Source organism: Anser anser (genome assembly GCF_964211835.1).
Source record: "Anser anser genome assembly, chromosome: 2".
In the NCBI taxonomy this organism is placed as follows: Eukaryota; Metazoa; Chordata; class Aves; order Anseriformes; family Anatidae; genus Anser; species Anser anser.
In genome coordinates this window covers 30,720,999-30,740,822 of record NC_139721.1, presented here as the reverse complement: position 1 = coordinate 30,740,822, position 19,824 = coordinate 30,720,999, and positions in this window count along the sequence as shown.

Here is a 19,824-nt window from a genome sequence, read left to right as displayed (position 1 = left end):
CCTAAAATAATGAGTTTTCTATGGTGTTTTGGAAAAACTAGGCATTTTTCCTCCTGTTTGCCTATATAACTATGAGAAATTAACTTTCACTTATTGCTCTACACAAGAAGGCTAATATATTTATGGCAATGAGGAATGTTCTTTACGGCTGAAGAGGGTTTGGTGGGAAAAATGGAGCAAGACACGTCATTCCTGAAAGACCTTGGAGGGAAAGCAAAATCCTGAGGACGCCAAACTGACTTGAAGAGAAACAGGGCTAATTCACTGATGGTTTAGTAATTGTCAGTCTTCAGTGAAAGCCACAGAAAACCTTTAAAATCTCTATAAAAGGGGCCTGTTTTAAAGAGGCTGTCATTGCTGAAAGGAAAAATAATAGACTAATGGGACTAATTCTAAACCCAGCAGGTCTGGAGGTGAGTCCCCGCAGAATAGAAAGGGAAAGCAATCATGTCAGATGAAAGAGAACTTGTAAGGGAAAAATATTCTGCTGGGTACCATCAAGCCAATTGTGGACTAATGCACATCTCTCATTTCTGTCACTAATTTAAATAGGCTGAACATTCACTCACTGTTATTATGTTATCTTTTTAGCTGAAGGTCGAACATGTGGGCATTGAAAATTTACCATTTCTCCTCTACATGGAGAAAATGGTTGCCTCTATATTTGGTATGAAATATTGAACATTCTGGCTATAATGTTTACCAGGAACTAGATCTGAAGGATGTATCTGAGCAAAAGTTAGCAGAAAATGCTTTGGCTGAGTGGCAATAATCTCTATCCAATGTGTAAGGATGCACATCCACAAGGTAAGAAATGACATGTTACCTATTGCAGAGCTTTCCGCTATAGACATATGTGTATGGTAAGTGGTGCCATGGCTGTAACCACTAGTTAGCAGTTATTTTTATTGTGGCTCCTGTGATTATTTCTCATATAAAACTGTATGGTGGAAAACAACAGAAGTCTCTAAAAGGCTATTTTCATTTATTTATGGACTTGATGATGTAGACACTGGGAAAAAAAAAAAAAAAAAAAAAGCAGAGCTGTTAGCAGGAAACCTAGCAATAATTCTGTAGCTTCAAAACAAGAATTCTCCTTCTTCTCCAGGTTTCTTACTGAATCATACAATACTTAAAATTGGAAGGAATTTAGGTCATCTAGGAAGACCTCCCAGAGAAGGGCCAACATACAGTTTAGGGAGGCTGCTCAGGGCCTTGTACAGCAAAATTTCAGCTGTCTCCAAGGATGGAAAATCTACAGCTTCTGTACGTAACTATTCCAGTATTTCCCACCCCTCATTGTGCAGAATTATTTTCTTTATACCTGCCTGGAATTTTTGATGATTTTATATTTGTTGTGGTTTAACTTCAACAGGCAGCTAAGCACCATGCAGCCACTTGCTCACTGCCCCTCAGTGAGGTGGGAAAGAGAATCAGAAAGACAATAATGAGAAAACTCTTGGGTTGAGATAAAGACAGTCCAGGAGGTAAAGCAAAAGCTGCACCTGCAATAGAAGCAAAATGAAGATATTTTTTTTCGCTACTTCCTATCGGCACACAAATGTTCAGCCATTTCCAGGAAAGCAGAGCTAAACCTGAGTAATGGTTTCTTGGGAAGACAAATACCGTTCCTCCAAATGTCCTCCCTTCCTCCTTCTTTCCCCCAGCTTTTACTGGTGAGCATGATGTTGTATGGCACGGAATATCTCTTTTATCCATTTGGGTTGGATGTCCTGGCTGTGCCCCTCCCCTCCCCAACCTCTTGTGTACCCTCAGAATCTTCACTGGTGGGGCAGTAAGGGAAATAGTGAAGGTCTTGCTGTGTAAGCACTGTTCAGCAATAGCTGAGCCATTGGTGTTATCAACAATGCTTTCATTGCAAACCCAAAATATAGCACCATATGAACTACTATGAATACAATTAACTCTGCCCCAATCAAAACTAATATGATACTGAAAGTAAAAATTCCCAAGTATGGCCTTTTCAGCATGACAAATAAACAAATAAATAAACTTGCAGTGCAACCTGGAATGCAGTAATACATAAGAGCATATGCTTTTCTATAAAAAAAATTCAAGGACCCATAAGATTTCTGACTTATTACTCTGCCAATTTGAACAATGTGAACAGAGATGACAGATCACAGCCTTCCATCCTGCTTTTTAAACTAAAAAAAAAGCCTTTTCTTTGGATCCTTCCAAACGGGGGGGGTTGATGCACCCTGTTGCAGTTCTCTCTTCTAGATGGCACACACAGTATGCTTCATATGCACTCACCAAATGAAATTATTAAAATTATAATTATTTTTGTATGTATTCCAGTGCCTTTAAAAAAAAAAAAAAAGTTCTGCTACATGCTGTGCAGCACAGAACAGGACAAGGCTTTCTGGCAAATTTTAACAGTAAAATGGAACACTCATTGGCATGTACTGGTCAAGGAGGAAGAGAAGAGGTAGGAGGACTTCAGACCTTCAGCTCCTGACTTCTGTCTCAGAACTGGCTATAGAAATTCCAGTCCCAGATGCACTGGGTAGACTTGCCATGGGGAGCTGGAGAAGGCTGCAGGGTGGTGTCTCCTCATCCCAGCAGCAAAAAGCAAAACAAGTCCACCTCCACATGCTGAGATCACCTTGCCCTTCCTCTCTCCTGCCACCTGGCCTGGCGCTGCGCTGACCTCAGAGCCAGACATCAACAGTGGACAAGCAAATAGACAAAAGAGTGGAGAGAGAGAAATTGGAGGAAGCCTTAGCACAAGTAAGTGCTACACAGCAAATAGTAAGTATTGGTGATGTAAGGAACATGCAGAAATGTCCTTCTCTACATGACTTGTTTTTCTAAGTAGCCATGCTCATGTTAAGTCAGCACTTAGAGTGACCACTTACAGATCAATGCACACAATGTCCTTGTGGCTTTTGCAGTCAAAAACCGTGAGTGATTCAGAGAGTACTGGAATAAAGTAACACAATCTTCTCCTTAGCTATAGATATTTCTGAATTAATTTCTGTTTGGATAAGAATGTATCTCTAAGTAAACTTTGACACATAAAAGTGCCAGTTAGGGTAAAACCATCACGGCCTTTGAGAAATAATTTAGATGATTACTCCACGGTTAAAAATGTAAACCATAAATACAGCCTGAAATAATATTCTTTAACTTTCAGTGTCTACCTTTTTTTTACATCTGTGTCTGCTAAAATGAAGGTCCCATTATCAAACTTTGGTTTCTTTTGTAAAACCACCTTGAAGTCATTTCTCTTTCTCCTCAGGGAGCTCAATGGATTAGTTGACCTTATTTTTTTAATAAGTGGGTCCTGTCCTTACAGCTGTTGATGTTTTCACCCCTTGATGTTTCCTCAAGGACATTTACATAATAGTTCACTTGAATTGTGCTTGTTACTCCAGCAGCTGAAGCAGGGCACACCATGGTAACAGGCCCACAATTATTTCTACCATCTCTGACAGCGCTACAGCAATCATTGCTAGGTGAATGGGATGAACGCTTTTACTGACAATGTCAGGAAGAAAACCTGGAAAATGATTGTATAAGCACTTATCATGCTCTTCCATCTTAAATTTAAATCCATCTGAGACAAAACATTAACAGCCAAATATTTGTGGTTTACTTCATTGTTAAAATTATATGAGTGTGTTAGATGTAATCTGTTTTTATCCCATAAAAAGAATGGTGCAATACAAGTCTAGGGATATAAAAGTGTAAAAACAGACATTTTCAAACTCAAAAATTGGTCTTTTTTTTTTTTCTTCTGTTTCTCTCTATCTCATTTGTAAATAAATGTTAATCTGAGAAACACTGCTGAATGAATCACAGAGGAGCAGGCTGCACCACCGCAGTTAAGGGATCAAGACTGATACCTGAATGACTAATTTTGAAAAATACAAGTTGCTCTTGACTGTTCTGAAAGGTGTCATATCCCTCAGCCAAAGCTGTGATGATCCTAGGTGGCTCCTATTGCTGTTATTGAATGTGTCTCACCCTCATTGTTTTCACACTACAGAATTTCCAAATTATCTCCTGGAGGTTTCAGATGAACTCCAAAATCCTAAGTGATACTCAGGGGGAAACACGGAATTTCATTTGCTTTGATACCAAGCAAAGGTCTTCAGGCACAAACCCCAGAGTTTCCTGAACTTGAGAGTAGCTTCCAGGAAAGTTGACTGAAATTAGAAATAAAAGCCTGTGCTAGTCTCACTTTTAGTTTCAGAAACAAGTCTAAGTAGTCCACAACCTCAATATCACAATGTTTTCACCTAAAAGTAAAATGTCCTTGTAAAAGTATAATCTTCAGTATAATCCCAGAGTAAATCTGTATGGAATTATATCTTCTAACTGCAGCTGGTCAGAATTGTCACATATGATTTTATAGTTATGTCATTCAGAAAGTCAACAAAATGGCTTTAAAAAACTCATCTGAGAAATCCATGAAGCCGCTAGGCACGACAATTATTTGTTTCCAATTCAATAGGATACAGGAAACAAACACAGGAGACCTGTAAAAATGGAGCCTAGCATCCATCTTGGGATGTTCGGTTGCTCGCTATTTGGGATGCTGCTGCCAAAGTATTTCTAACCCAAAATTATTCAGGAATCAGCTCGAGAAGCCTTGGCCAAGGAGGCCGCTACCTCCAATTCCTACTAGGGATCAAATCAAGTCCTGAGGGCTGGCAAGTGAGCTCTTCAATTGCAGTGCATGAACTGTTGGGTAGCCAGGTCTGTCCTTATCCCTGACCCCTGCTGCCTATTACTGCTTGTTCACAGATTCCTGTTGGGGCTGTGTGTGTTTCCAGTTCTTCTGTAGAGGGCAGAAATGGCTTCACTCATGGGAGGCAAAGCGTACACGCCCACTGCTCACTGCTTTGACTCTTTGTCCCAGTATCAGCTGCCTGCAGGACTGAACCCAAGCTCATTCATGATGTACAATACTTTGGCTTAATGTTGGCACCCTAATGTGCAGAGGATTTATGGCACATGAGTGTGCATAGCCGAATCAGATTGTTATTCCAAGAAAATGGACCCAATCTCGTCCTGACAAAGCTAATGGTAATTTTCCTAATTAATGCATTGGGAGCGGTCCTCGGGAACTACACTGAAATGTAGTTTTCCATTAGCCTCCACAGGGCTGCAATTTTACAACGTGACAATTATTCAAATATCATTTTATTGCAAAATGAATAGTTTTAAGCTGTGTCATGGGTTTTGACATTCGATGAATTCATGATACATTTTTACTACATGTTCCTGCTCAGGTGTTAATGTGCAAAATCCCACAAATACAACAAAAAACAATAAAACTTTTGACTTAAGATATTAATTAAGTGATTAAACTGTCACACAAGATTTGTTTATACTTTGTAAATTAGTAGCTCAATCCTCACAATTTATAAGCAGTACAAATCATAAAACAAAAGGCTTGGTTCACTATAAAAACTGCTAAGCTTTTGCACAAGGCCAAAGCAGCCATGGAAAATTGATTTTCCACAGCTTGCTCAGTCTTGAATAGGCTCTGCATTGTGGATTTTTTTATCGAATGAAGCCAAAACTCATTATAGCTAAGACTTTAAGGAACAACGTATGTTTGTTCCATTATTTTTACTGTCATCAACATTACGTTTTAACTTGATATATTAAAGTGAGAAGTGTGCAAAAATATTTTTTTCATTTTATTACCTCGGTAAAAGAAGGGGACTATGCTAGACTGTATGCTAGAAAAATTATTATTCACTATTTCTCACAGGATAAGCAGTGGGTAAAGAGCAGGTGTAAGGTACAGTGAAGCATGACCTTTTGTACAGGGTACTATTAAGTACTGTAACTCATTATCACTGGATCTTAGGGCAGTCAACATATAAATAGAACTAGACAAATTCAGAGGTGCAAGATATCAGACACAGCATCCCAGGTGCTGTTTAAGCAACCTCTCAACCAGTGACTGCCAGAAGCTGGGAAGCCCTGAGCAACTAGGTCTCCCCTCAGAGCCCAGCCTTGCTTTGGGCAGCAGGCTGGACCAGAGACCTCCTGAGGTCCCTTCCAACCTGAATTGTGCTACTTCTCTATGGAAGGACTCTATACCTGCTCTTTTCTTACACTGTTAACATCCTGGCTGGTATCAGAAGCAAGTTAGAGGGCTACCTGGGCATTTGGTGTGAGTTGTTATGGAAGTTTTTACTCTGTGTTAGTAGCTAATATTGTGTCACCTGATCCAAGCTATATTAAAGTCAACAGTCTTCAGTAGCTTCTCTGATAACTGGATTGGCTTGGTTGATTTTGCCAGGATTATTGCAGAGAAATCCTTGAGCATACTGCACACACCTGACCAATAACAGTGCAGGGGCTGGGCAGCATGCATTTTAGAAGTAGTACAATTTATCCACCCAAAAAACACCGGCTGCTCACCCAGTTCTCAGCAGAGGTGTGATCTCATGGAGTCATAGCGCTTAAATCCAGAAATACCATCTGTGATCACCTAATCTGATCTACTTATCACAGGCCATTACTTTTGTACTGAGCTCAATAACTTTGTTTGACTTAAATACGTCTTCCAGAATGACATCCCGTCTTAATGTGAAAATGAGAGATGGGGAATCCATCTCTTCCCGTCATCATGTATTTCAATGATTAATCACTTGTTCTGTTAAAAATGGGCACAGAATTTCTAATTTGAATTTGGCTGATGAGAGCTTCCAGCTATTGCTTCTTTAGTACTCAGAATTTTCTTACTGTGAATATCCTCTTGCATTTTAATGAAGTCACCTCTGAGTCTTCTTTTTAATTCAGTAACATGCCATTTTTTTATTTCTCATGGGATGAGTTATATTTTACAGCTCATAAATCATTTTGGTAGTTCTTTCCCTTGCTCTCTCAAATCTTTCAACGATTTCTAAAATATGAGTATGAACTGGATAAAATATTCGAGTTCTGTGCAGAGAAGTAAAACATCTCCATGCTCCTATTAGGAGATTTGTTCAACAACGGGCATCTTACTGCTGATTGCAGCATGCAAAATTGTTTCTTTTTGGTGAAATAAAAGGATATAAGAAAAGTAATGGAGGGAAGGGAAGGGAAGGGAAGGGAAGGGAAGGGAAGGGAAGGGAAGGGAAGGGAAGGGAAGGGAAGGGAAGGGAAGGCAAGGCAAGGCAAGGCAAGGCAAGGCAAGGCAAGGCAAGGCAAGGCAAGGCAAGGCAAGGCAAGGCAAGGCAAGGCAAGGCAAGGCAAGGCAAGGCAAGGCAAGGCAAGGCAAGGCAAGGCAAGGCAAGGCAAGGCAAGGCAAGGCAAGGCAAGGAGAAAGATTTCTTGCTGTAGTATTGTCATAACAATACAATTCTTCACCACAACTAAAATTTTCAAGTAGTTAAGCCATTTTAATGTTAAAATTTCATTTTATGCTGTAGTCTTTTCTACTCCAGGGTCTATTCAAACCAAATTATTAGTTCCCAGAACTGTCTTAGACACAAGAGAGACTATTATCCCACAGCTGCAATGTTGAGGTATATGACTACTGGGATAAAATAGGGCATGGGCTATACTCTGTTAGTTCAAACCCACTGAATTTAGCATATTGTTAGCTGAAAACTCTCACTTAAGAATCATTACTGGCATTATTGATATTTAACAATGCCAGTTTAAATGCATTACTGAATTGAAAAGTTGAGCTCTCCAAAATGTGCCTTATTTACTTTAGAAATTACTCCTTTTTTAGCAATGGAAATACGTGGTTTCTCAGAAGTGATGGATACTGCATTCCTTTTGCTGCTCAGGATTCTTATCATCCTTTCAGACAATTGAATTTCTTCCATTTGTAAAATCTATTACCAGAGGAAGGATTTCAAGTAAAATTCAATGACTGGAATCCAAACTGCTTTGGCAATATAGGAATACATCATTGATCCATACCAGTTCCTAGGAATACCATTTAAAATATTGTATTTACTTGGTTTTAGGAATTAGAACTTGAGCAATATCACAGGAAATCTCATGAGATATATTAATTCATTATATTCATAGAACAGATTTTGCTAAGATATTCTTCAGCTTGAACCAATAAGATGTTTTGATTTTTGGAAATGCTCTAAATAAATACAACAATATTATGTCAAAAGGCTGCAGAGAGACTGCAGAAATCAATTACAAGCAGAATATCTCTACCCAAAGAAAAGATTTACTTTAAACCAGATGTGAAGCAGCATTTGCCATAATCTAAGTGCAAATATTAAACTGATGCTAGTAAATATAAAAATACTAATAAAAATTGTGACTTCATAAATAATTATTTGAATAATGACTAAGAGAAAGTAATAGGCCTTTCCAGACTTAAAAATTAATGAATGGATGACACTCTATTGATTGGAGCATTTACTGCACCTTCAATATGTCTAATTAATGAAACTGTTCACACAATTAAACATAGTGCTTAGCAGGATAACATTATGTCCCATTTTTTTGCAGACATCACCACATTCATATGTCTCCGTGCTCATGCAGTGGCCCACTGAGGAACTTATTCCCTATCCTAGCGAAGTCAGGGAGTGTTTCTCATTAACTTCTGGTATCTCATGCTTATCTAAATATCAATATAAAGCTACTTATGAGACACGTAAACTGCAGGATCTGATACTTGATGTAATAACACTGTTAGAAATCAGATGTAAAAGAATACTTGGTTCATTTATTTTATCAGTTAACACTATAACTTTAGTGATGAAAATGTAGATGGTTACTTGGATAAATCAGATTGTTGTGTTTTGCAAATAACTTAAATTTTCATGTTAATATGATCCAATACGAATGTATAGATCCACATATAGGTAGTCCATGATAGCATAACAGAAAATAATGACCCACAAGGCAAAGAGTCTGAAAGGGGTCTGAAGGTCCCACTGGAAAAAATAGCATGAACTCTTAAGCGGTTCTAACATGGCAAGAAAAACTAATGCAATATTTGAACATGTTAAAGGAAAGGAAATGTGCAAAAGCAGAGGGACAGTTTTTGCCTCTTGATGAGATAATTTTAGATTCTTTAAACTACCTAAATTTTAAAGATGTTTAAAAAAGGACAGAAATGGAATAAGAAGACCCATAAAGCCCAGGCTAATCATAATGACTTAAAGCAAGAAACTAGAGGGGCCAGATCATCTTTGCTTTTCAGAAAAAGGACTAAGAGACTGGAAACTATAGCAGAAAAAGACGCAGAGAGAAACAGAAGATGGACTCAGAAGGCAGAAAAATTCAACTTAGAAACTATACAATTTTTTTTTGTGACAATGAGTGGATTTTATATCTCTCAGTGCTTTCAGGTGAAGACTAGACACCTTCCTCAAAAGTGCTTAGGAAAATATGAGCCATTTTGTCAAATAGTTATTAGAGTGTAAGAGTAGCTCTGTGTACTTTTTCAATACATGAAAGAAATAGACTTAATTGAATATTCTGTTCTGTCCTCCTGCAAAGCTAAAAAGGTGAGTGGAGCAAAGATTTCAGCAAAAGGAGATCAAAGTTTTCTAGCTCAATGAATCCTAGTTCAAGGAATCCACTGTTAACCAAGCATCGAATAATGGAATTTGATCCTTGTCTGAGCATTCAGTCTATAAATCCAAGAAATTAAAGTTATGATCCCAAAAGTCTTATTGTTATATTTGTAGTGTCATCCTCATGAGCTTATATATGTATTGCAATAGTTTAATGAAACATCCTCAAAAGGAGATGAGGTTACAGTCAGTTTTCCTATTTATATGAACTTCAGTTAACACCAAAATGTTACTTACACTTTAGACATGTTAGAATACCAAGGATAGCAAAAAGTCTTAGTTTAGCAGATGGATTTTTCACTGCAATCCATCAACCAAATGTAGTATTCTGAATTTCAAAATGTCACATGAGGAAATATCTCTTAATTCTGAAAGCTACCAGTCTTTGGAAACTGATATCCTATAGTAGTCCATAGAATACAACCATGGTTAGTACACATTCAGCTGCCACTGTAGATTCCAACCTGAATGCCCACCCTAGGAAGGGCATGCTTCACTCTCCAGCTTACAACTTCATTTGTTACTCAGGAACTTCTCTCAATCATCTCTCCTTTTCACCCTTCAGATAAAATCAGCCTTAAAGTGCTGAGTGAAGCTGTAATCTGTAGGTTGACAACACTATGACCCATCTAGACTTTACTTGCCAGCTTCTCTGGAAGAAGAATATAACAAATCCACTGCAAGACCCTGGACTTCAAAGAACGTTTGAATAATTTGAACTCCATAGAAGAAAATCCTAAGGTTAAAAAAAGTATGAAAATGCACTCCTAGCCAGTCTCATTCAGCATTTGAACTTAAGTTTTATCCTAATGTGATTTGCAATATTTGGTTATTACAGGGGCTAGGTACCGTGGAATTGTTGATAAAGTAATGCAGCTCCCTCCCTCCCTCCCTCCCTCTCTATCTCTCTCTCTCTCTCTCTCTCTCTCTCCCACCCTTTTCTGGCTAAAGTTGGAGCCTTACTTGACTTGAATCTAATAGTATTTGACTGAAAAGGAAATCAGAAGTCAGACAAGAATATTTCAGCCCTAGAAAAGATAAAAGTGAGTTACTGCTTTAATTGGCTGTTGAATTAGCTCATATGAATAATAGCTCACAGTCTTTTCAAGTTCTGTGGTTTAATAAGACTCCCTTTTACTTCTTTGTCTGAAGATTTACTGGAGAAGATTCATTCCTTCTGGACACAGTGATTACATTCAAACTCCACATGTGAAAAAAAGAAAATGCTATGCAAAGCAAAAAGCATATGTAGTATAGGCTACTGGTAACAGTAGTCTTTAACCACCTTCTTGAAGTAGCAAACACGAAGGTCTGTTTTAATTATGTTACAGGGCCATAACCAAAGGGGCTCTTCATTACATAGGACTGCACCACAGGGGTCTTGCAGAGCTGCACATAAAAATAAAAACAAGAAAATTCAAAATGGGACTGAACAGATATATGCTAGCCAGCAGAACCATCACCTATATGACAGAGCTGGAACTCAAGCAGTACATGGACTTTTGCAAGTTCAGAGCTGAACCAGCAAACATCCAAAGAAATGTTATGTTGTCCAAAAAGTGGATTCCTAGTGAGCCCTTTGCCTGCAGTACCCACAGGCAGATACTACCAAAATACACTCTGAGTATGTCACCAACTGAAATGAAAGATTAATACAAAATGAAACATTTCTTTATTCCCTTTGAACAACTTTTGTTGTGACTTAGTAAGCCAGTAGCTTGCTACCTGCAATATCTCTTCCTATAAGGTCCTTTTCCTTGCAAGCAGTATCATTAAAGGTATTTATCTAGGCTCCAGCCATCTACAAGCTGTTAATGCTTTGCCTTCCATAGCATCAACTGAAGCACTGCCTAAGTAATATTTACCCTTAGAGTACCCAACTATACTACTTGGAGGCAGTGACTATGTAAAAGGCATACCGGGGAGCAAATTCCCGCAAGAGAAAAGAACCTTAAAAAAATCCATTACGTTCTACTCTCAGCACAAAGCACCCTCATGGACCCTACCCATTTCAAATAGGAGTATAGCCATTAAAGCACTTGTCATAAACCTGAAACTCCCTACTATACAAAACAAACAACCCCTCCCAAGGGACAGGAAAAGACACATGGGGCATCAGTATATTATTTAATCTCCCTCCTGGCAATCTCTCCTGTAGAAGGGTGATAATAATCTCTTGTGCCTATGTGTTTTGACACAATTTTTAATCACTATTTATTCACAGGACCACTGCTTCGTTCACCAAACAGCTAATCAATATTTTGCTTTTACCTCATAACTCATTGTGTGGCCCATGCTTTGTTTACTGCCCATTATTCAATTGTGTTATGATGGAAGAATTATTAATTTCCTCCAGAGCTTCTCAATGGTGCTCATCACTTCAACATCTGAGTGCTGCAGAAATGCAAATTAATTTAGCTTCACAAAAATACATGGTGGCAAAGAAAAGGAAGCATTGCTGTCTAAAATAAAGGGAGTAGAGGCAGAGAAAAACTAAGCACAGAGGTATTCACTAATTTTACATGTCCTATCTGATGCATCAAAGATGCAATTTTAAAGTATTTAGCAATATTTCAAACACAGAAGTTGCAGCATCAGTCACAGGTGTGAGTGTTGAGCAAATTGGATTTGGGACTCTAACTATGATCATTAAAATTAGATAATTAGAAGCTATTAGACTATGGGAGGTTCCACATACAGAGACTGAAAAACAAACAAACAAATAAATAAATAAATAAAACACCAAACTGTTTTAAGTGGCTATATTAGCAATAGGCAGGAAAAGTCCTGTGCAACAGTGCACAGTTCAGTCACATGGCCTTCCTTTACCCTTCTTCATTCATTATCTACTTTTCAGCTCAAGCAATAAATAAGTCAGGAGTCATGCAGGCATCACCTGCCTTTCTTGCACAGCCCTACTGTGTCCCCTGAGCAGGTCCATCCTGCACAACACTTGAGCCAGAAATCCTGCATAAAAACAATATGTGATCACACATGTATCATAAGGGGACTGAATTAAGGTTGCCAAGCAACCACCTCCCCACATTATGCCACAAATCCTTGTCCTTCATCTTTTCAGCAAACAAATGCCAAGCCCTGTCTCACAGCCGTACTCTTTCCCTAGTCTGCCTCTGAGACCCTAATTACCCATGGTCCCAAAGGCTTCCTCATTTCAGTTTCTTTGTCCAGCCAGTACCAGTCTTTTCTCATTACTCCAGTTGTTATTTTGCCTTTGTGTTCTTCATAGTTAACATTTAGTCCATCCTGTTTCCTATATCCCCGACCAGCTCTCAGTCCCAGGAGATGAGACAGATGCTGTTAAAAAAATAAAGAATCCTCAGTAAGGATAGAAACTTCAGAAATACTAGCTGTTAAGATTCTAGCATACATATCCAAAAACTGTATAAAGTACTTTTTTTGTTTATAAAACATTAAAATGTCACCAAGATTAAGAGGATTTTTGCAGTGAAAAGACAGTGAACCTCTCTACTACCAAAACAATAGCCTGACAGATTTCAGTTATGTATTGCAGAATAGGGCATGCTAGACTGTTTAAAAAAAAAAAATCACCAGAATGAGCAGAACATTATCATATTGCTTAAAGTTTATACTCAAGAACAGCTAAGATGTCTCAGCTCATTTTTTTCAAACAAAAAAAATATTCAATGGACTTGCAATGCTGAAAATGTCAAATGAAGAAAATGAAGTCTAGCAAAGCTGTGAGCAAAAACAGTTGTTACTTGAAATTTCCTGTAAACTTTTTATGGGCTAAGAGCAAGACTATAAATAGAAAAGTTCTCCTACGCTTCATTCTCAAAGTTGTTTTCTGCTACTGTTTCTCTCCAAGTGTGGATTTCACACAAATGCAAATAATGTCTTCAGACTCTATTTTATCTATCTTCAACTTATTTCTTGCTTTACTGTCATTTGTTGTCTGTACTGCGATTAATCACTGAGTAAGTAAAAATTAATTTTAGTTGCAAAAACAATAGATGATGAGCTGATATCAGGAGCAGAATCCTTGTTTGAGAGCCAGCAATAACATAACAGTTCTCCTCCTAAAATGCACAAATCTATAGATATGTCTAACTAGATAGAGAAAAATGGTCTGTAATGTATTTGGAGCATCAAATGGTCTTCTCCAAGGGGTGTGAAACAAAAAGCATGATGAAATAGCTGGTAACCAAATTTTAGTCACCAAAAAGTAAAATAAATAAATGTGAGTTAAAATAAAGTCACCAAAAAGAATATCCCAAGAATAGCAAAAATAGCAAAAGAAAGTTAAAATAATTGTGTATGTGTCACCACAAACATCAGAGTAGACAGAACAAAGAGAATCTGGCCTTTGCAGCATAATTTATAGCCTATTGCTTTTTGCATGTAGCATTTTGCTGTCCAGAAAGACTACGATCAAGAAACAAAATCAGAAATGTGACAGTGTGCACCTCATTTCAAATGAAAGGGCCTTCTTGGAGGACACTTACAAACAAGGGTTTCTAGTCTTGGAATGATTTGTTATTCAGATCTGCTCAACATTGTCACTTTTGTTCCAGTAAAATTTCATTGTGAACCACTGAGGTACCATGGATGGCATTGTCACCCAATCATCTAATCTAACTCCTGCATCATCTGCTTGTCCACTGGGTTACATGAAACTCCTCCCATTTTAAAAGGAGAATTGGATCCTTACTTTAAAGAGTAAAGAATCCTCTGATTCTAGGATTGGAAGCATACTTAGCATCCTATATCTAGAGATGAAAAACGTAACAGCTCTTAGTAGGACATATTATGCTTTAAATTGGATTTATTTTCTTAAAATAAGCAGAAGAAGATTGCTCTTTGTATAGTAAAGAGCTAGCCTGTGGAACTGACTGCCACAGGATATTGTGGAAAATAAAAGGCATATGGGTTCAGGCACACTGCATAAGCACTTAGAAAAAAAGAAATATCTTTAAAGGGTTGCTGAATAGGAAGATTGTGTCAGGCTCAAGAATACACTGAGAAAGGTCAATGGCTGAAATGACCTCTGGGAAAGAACTGCACGTGCTTGTCCAACTCTTGGCCTTCCCATAGCATTCACTTACAATTAGGAAAAATATGGAGAGGCTGGACTACTAGACTGTTCCTAACTGTGTAGAAACCATAGGAAACCACACTTGTAGAAACCAAATTGCATACACTTAAAAGCTGGGAGAATAACAGGAGTACTATCATAGAATCATGGAATCATAAAATGGTTTGTGTTGGAAGGCACCTTAAAGATCATTAGATCATTTAGTTCCAATACCCCTGCCATGGGCAGGGACACCTCCCACTGCACCAGGTTGCCCAAAGCCCCATCCAACCTGGTCTTGGACACTTCCAGGGATGGGGCGTTTGTCTTCAGAAGTGCTTCATCACTCTGATCATCCTCATGACCCTCCTCTGGACTCACTCTAATAGGTCCATGTCCTTTCTGTGCTGGGAGCCCCAGAGCTGAATGCAGCACTGCAGGTGGGGTCTCAAAAGTGCAGAGCAGACAGAGCAGAATCACCTCCCTTGACCTGCTGGCCATGCTGCTTTTGACATAGCCCAGGATACGTTTGGCTTTCTGGGCTTTAAGCACACATATATCATATATGTTTCATATATGTTTGCTCTCTGTTATTCCTCCTAACCCTGTGTTTATGGCTGCTCTTCCTAAAAAGTTTCCATTTTAGGAACAGCTCTTCCTTGAAAAAAAAAAAAATAAATAAATAAATAAATAAATAAAATTACCTGTAAACAGGAAACTACAGAAGAAAGAATTTAGTGAAGAGAAATGCAGAAGAATATGGAATTGGAAACATGAAGGCAGGAGAAAGTCCAAGGATTACAAATGTAAAAATAAGATGTCAGAGGGAGGCATCAAGCTAACAGCACTTCTGTGAGCACTCTGAAAATACACAGGTACTTGGGGAGGCTGCCCAGTGGTGGCCTACCTGGAGATGGGTCAGGATGAGAAGACTGAAATACCCCCACAGACATGGGATTTCCCTTCAGGTTATCTCCTTCAGGAGCTTTTGTTGACCAATTTGGCCAAGGCAAGAATGTCATTGACAAGAAGATCCTGTTATCCTGTGGGGACTTAGAAGGGGAGGATATACAACTTAAAGGCCACTGGCATATGACCACTTGGTCTGATCCAACACAACAGCTCCCATGTTCTTGTGAACATGGTATCCTCATTCAGAATCACACAACTGGTTTCTACCTCAACCTCCACCATCTTCCCCCACAAGGTCTAGGGTGTTTTATGTATTTGCAGCACAGGACAGAGTCTAGGTGCAACCGAGTCACTCCCATCACACAGCCTTGTGCAGCTCTAGCTCACACCTCATGGACAAGGGCATCAAGGGAGACCTGATTATGTACAATCCCATGTTAGCTTTAAGCCATTGCTTAGAGATTTCTAAGAAAGAAAAAAATCCACAAATACCGTAATACCATTATTCAGCTTTCCCACTGTGATTCTGAATGCTGCTGAAAGGAACACCATGTGCAGTCGTACAAGTATAAAAGCCTGCATGAAACCAGACTAACACTAAGGTATTCCAATGCATGGAATGAGCAGCAACTGAAATCACTAATGGCGACATTGTTTGCAGCTGGCTTATCGAGCCACTATCAAGCTATAACAAGATGATTTTTAGATGGGCTACGCCCAGCAAAAAAGCACAATTTCAGAAGTGGAGAAATGCTAGTAGAAATGTAACAGCATGTTGCCATTCATATGTTGCATAGGAAAATGAAAGGATAAGAAGAGCATAATTCAGAAAGGAAATGGTGACCATGGTTCATATGTGACATAGTTACACGTATGTATCAGTGCTTGCTTTTTCTCCCAGTGGACCCATCAGTACACAGATAATCTTTTTTTATCTGCTTGATATGGTTTTTATAACATTCTGTAGGAATTAAAAAAAAAAAAAAGCCAAAGCGTTACAAAAATTACAAAATCACAGGTTTGTAGTCTCTCTCTATTTTCACATTAAAATATGTAGGGTTTAGTTGCTTACTGATATACACACTATGCTAATTTCTTCTAATCTATACTTAACCTGCTGTGAGGAATAAGTCTGGACAAAAGATTTTTTCACCCATGCTAGAAAAATATTCTCGCAAATGTTCTCATAAGAAAATCTTTATTGTCCCCATGCTTTCAAGGGCAGAGAGGACTGTGTCAAGGTTCTGTTTTATGAGAACAGAATGAAAATAAAATATCAAATAGTCCTCACCAAAGGACCACCGTCCGTCTTGTTATGGATGTAGGGAGAATCTGGTGGAAAAACAGCATATGCGTACATAATTAAAAACTGTGTCATAATATTTATGCATAGGGGAGTAATTAAGGTTGCACAGGCACCATTCTTTTCGGACTTTTGAGAATTGCATTGTACAATCTCACTAGTGTCTGTCACCATAGGTTTGGGTGAGGTGTGAAAGCAATAGAGATGAAAAGAAGCTAATCGTGAACTAATTACTAATTAATTTACTAAAATTGCATAGATACAAAGAGAAATTACTTGGGAAGGCCTATAGAAGAAGTAGGAGCGACCAAAGCAAAAAATCAGCTGCTATAAGTAAGGTCCATTACATTTCCTAATAACAAAGGCTAAGTGTAAACAAGCCTCCGCAAAGTCAATAAGAGCTTAATTTCTCAAGTTATTTAAGTAAGATAAACAAGGCTGCACAGCCTCCCGGCCTATGCAGTAGCGAGGCACAAAGCACAGGCAGACAGCAAGAGATTCATGACCTGCTCCCACCTCTGCTGTTTGTAGGTGCCAGTGCAAACAGTGTTTTCAATGCCAATGTAGTTCATTTACCTAGCAACAATAGCCTTCAAAGTGCTGCATAAACATTTCTCTTTCCAGCATCACCTCCCTCTCTCCCTTGTCTCCTGAAGAGTGAAAATTAAGATTCTTTCTAGCAAATGAAGAAAAGAACAAATGAAAAAGAAAAAAAGGGAGGGGAAAAAAAAAAACTTTTCAATAATCTGGCCAACACCACAGAAGAAGCCCCAGACATATCCCACTGCCATTTAGGAGCAGTTAAGGATTGCTGGTGCATCCTTACAGCCTGTAGCAGACCCAGAGGTAGGGCTGGGCTACGAGTGCTTTTTAACGTCAACTGAAAGAAGGCCCAGGCTGTGAAAGAGCACAAGTCTTAGCAATCCTAAAACATGCTGGAGCTTAATTCTGTTCTCCTTTCCAATGAAACACAGCATTAACAGGTGACATGATGTATGGCCCATCTAATATCCATGCTCCCCTATACGCCACGGCTTTGAAACGGCAGTGATTGCCCGGCGATTTCTTGCACCACTTTCCGAGGGGGAGCGGCGAGCTGGTGGCAGGGGGGTGGTGGGACCGGATGATCTCGGAGGTCTTTTCCAACCTTTATGATTCAGTGATTGCCCCCCTCCCGGCCTCACAACCGAGGCGGGGGGCTCGGGGAAGGCTGCTGCCCTGCGGCGGGGCCAGGAGCCCTCCCGCTGCGCCTGCCGCGCCCCGCAGCTGCTTTCCCTGAAAAAAAAAAAAAAAAAGAAAAAACGAAACGGGGAAGGCAGATGCCAGGGCGGCTTCGCTGCCTGCTGGGCGTGCCGGGTGCGGCGGCGGGGGATGGGGAGCCGAGCCGAGCTGCGTGATGGCAGCACCGCCCCGCTGCATCCCCATCCCCATCCCTATCCCCCTCCCCCCGCACCCCTCCCCGGGCCGAGCCGAGCCGGGCCCGGGCCCCGGTGCCGGGAAGGCGCTGGGGAGAGGCTGCGGGAGCCGGGCGGGGCCGGCAGGGCGCCCCCACACCCGCCCCGCCATGCGGCTGCCGCGCTGCGCTGGCGCAGGGCCGGCGGGGGGAGGAGATGGGGGAGGGGGGGGTGGGGGGAGGAAGGCGCTGCCCTGCTGGGCTGCACCCCTGCCTGCCTCCGCCCGGCTGCCGCATCACTGCAAATCCCTGCTCCGTCCCCCCTTGCTCCATCACTGCCCCAGCCCTGCTCCATCCCTTTCTACCCCATCCCTGCCCACCCCTTCTCCAGCCCTCCCCATCCCTGCTCCATCCCTCCCTGCCCCAGCTCTGCCCCAGCCCTACTCCATTCCTGCCCACCCCATCTCAATCTACCCCTGCTCCATCCCTCATTGCCCCATCCCTGCCCCACCCCGGTCCCTCCGTGCCCCATCCCTGCCCCATCCTTACTCCATCCTTCCTTGCTCCATCCCTGCCCCACCCCTACTCCTCCATGCTCCATACCTGCCCCCTCCCTGCCCCTCCAAGCCCCATCCCTGCCCTATCCCTGCCCCATCCCTGCCCCCTCCGTGCCCCATCCCTTCCCCAACCCTGTCCCTCTATGTCCCATCCCTGCCCCATCCTTGCTCCATCCTTCCTTGCTCCATCCCTGCCCCATCCCTGCCCCACCCTTGCCCCCTCCATGCTCCATCCCTGCCCCCTCTGTGCCCCTCCCTGCCTCCCTTCCCCTTTGCCTCCTTCCCTGCTCTCCTCCCCCCGCAGCCCGCCCCCTCCCCTCCTTTCCTTCCCTTCCCCTCCTTCAGCACCGCGGGCAGCTCCCGGCCGAGCCTGCCCCGGGCGCTCCCAGCCCGCAGCCGCCCGAGCCGCGGGCGGGGGGGCTCTGGAGACACCCCCAACCCCTCGAGGCGTCTCAATCCCGGCAGCCGGCCTCTGCTCCCCCCCGGGATAAGCCCCCCTCGCTGCAGGCAGCCCCGCGCAGCCACATCTCCGCCCTGCCGCGCACCCTTCCCACGCCCGCAGCCTCCCCACAGAAAGGTTGTCTCGCTCCAAAGAGACAAGCCGTCCCCAGAGGACAGCTGTCCGCGGGGGCAGGGTGCCCCCAGGAAGGCAGATCACCCCCCAGGGCTGTCTCGTCCCCCTCCCGGCACGGCTCAACGAGCCAAAGCTGCCCCAGCGGGGAGCCCTGGCAGCACCTCCTGCGCTGCGCCCCACGCGCGGGTGAATCACAGCAGCGCTCTGGGCGCAGAGTGGGGATGCTTCCTTCCCCCAGCCCGTTTCCAGACCGTGCTGCTCTCGCTTAAAGGAAAAACCTAGTTCCTGCAATTCAGAAACGATCGATAGTGACTCAAAAGAGAAAGCTGGCCTCAGGCTCCAGGCCCTGCTTTACGCAAAGGTGCTCTTACTGACCCTGAAGGAAGCTCGAAAAGAATAAACCTGTGTTACCTGTCCTGGGGAAGCACACGCAGAGGAAGAGCATCGCAGCTCGTGATGGCACAGTGCACGGGCTGAGCAGCTGCAGATGGCACTG